This window comes from Patiria miniata, unplaced genomic scaffold (assembly GCF_015706575.1).
Source record: "Patiria miniata isolate m_02_andy unplaced genomic scaffold, ASM1570657v1 HiC_scaffold_29, whole genome shotgun sequence".
Taxonomy (NCBI): Eukaryota; Metazoa; Echinodermata; class Asteroidea; order Valvatida; family Asterinidae; genus Patiria; species Patiria miniata.
Window position 1 is genome coordinate 13,792,205 of NW_024037068.1, and position 1,461 is coordinate 13,793,665.

Genomic DNA, 1,461 nt, shown 5'->3' on the forward strand with positions numbered 1-1,461 from the left:
CCAGAACAGAATTGTGCAGACCAGTCTCATTATTATAGATTTGGTGCACAGGGTATGAAGTGATGTCCAGGTATGGAATTCTTACTTATTCTACATCAGAGCAAAAACATGTTAACTGCATGATTTGTCCACCGAGTTTTCCTTCCAGGAAGTCAGCCGTATTGAGCTATTATGATTGTCCCGTGTGACCATCAGAAAATGGCCTAATTCTGCTAAATGCACTTCAAAAATCTTCTAGATTTAACAAAAACAACTGCTAAATCATCCAGGATTATCGATACACAAAACACATTATAAACACTGATACGGATATGCATATTGTTAGAAGATTTCTTTTAAAAAGAACAAATTCATAAAATGTCTTTTAAAACATAAGAAATTTAAAAAATAACCAAATACATGCTACCAGTGTGGTCCATACACGTCAGGAAATCTTAACTGACCTGCCTATCTTCGCTGTTCAAAAGTTTGTTTGAAGTTATCGAAGCTTGTTCAAAACATATATGCTGCAGTTTTCTGCTAGGATCACCGATTTTTTGCTGAAAAACTGCTAAAATGTCATTCTGCTAGATTTTCTGCTAAGTTCCTTTTTATCCAAAAAAATCTGTCAGATCTAGCCGAAAATCGGCAAAAACGGTCACCCTGATGATTTCTGAAATCTATAGAGGGCGCTATTTTTTTTTACCGTTTCCGGTTCGCGATAAATACCACACATTTATATTACATTAGCATGTCACACTAAACGGATTACCCCAGATTAAAATACGGATACCTAAGTATCAAAGAAGAAGTAGCAGTGGAGGTTCGGGGGGGGGGGGGGCTGGGGGCTTTAGCCCCACAAAATTTGTCTAGCCCCCCCCAAAAAAAAAAATCCATAAAAAAATTGCACTTTTAGCAAAATGTAAGAATGTGACGTACATGCGAATGACGGTCTCCCCCCCCCCCCCCCAATGAAAAGGTCGTGAGAACTTGGTGCATTTCATACGGAACACTTTTATTTAACATAGTGCGCCATACAGTAAGATTTTGTCAGCCTCCCCATTGAAAATATGGCGCCTTAAAAAAGAAAAATGTTAGAATCGAAAGGTAAAGTTAGAAGAGGAGGATCAAGTTTAAAGAGGGATCAGGTTTGAAGAGGTTAGGAGGGGACAGAAAGTAAAAGTTAGAAAAAGTTTAGAAGTAGAAGTTGGAAGTAAATAGCAGACAAAGAATAGTGGAGGAAGAAGCTACAAAGAAGGAAGAAGGGATGAAGAGAGAGAAGATGTTAGTAAGAGAGAAAAAGAAGGAAAAGTTTGACGAACAATTAAGAAGAAAAATTACAAGAAGAAAGAGTTTGAAGAAGGAAAAGTTAGGAAAAGAAGAAGTAAGAAGAAGAAGAAGAGGAATCTAGATTAAAAACAAGTTAGAAAAGAAAAATGTTAGAGTCGGAAGATAAAGTTGGAAGAGGAGGATCAAGTTTGA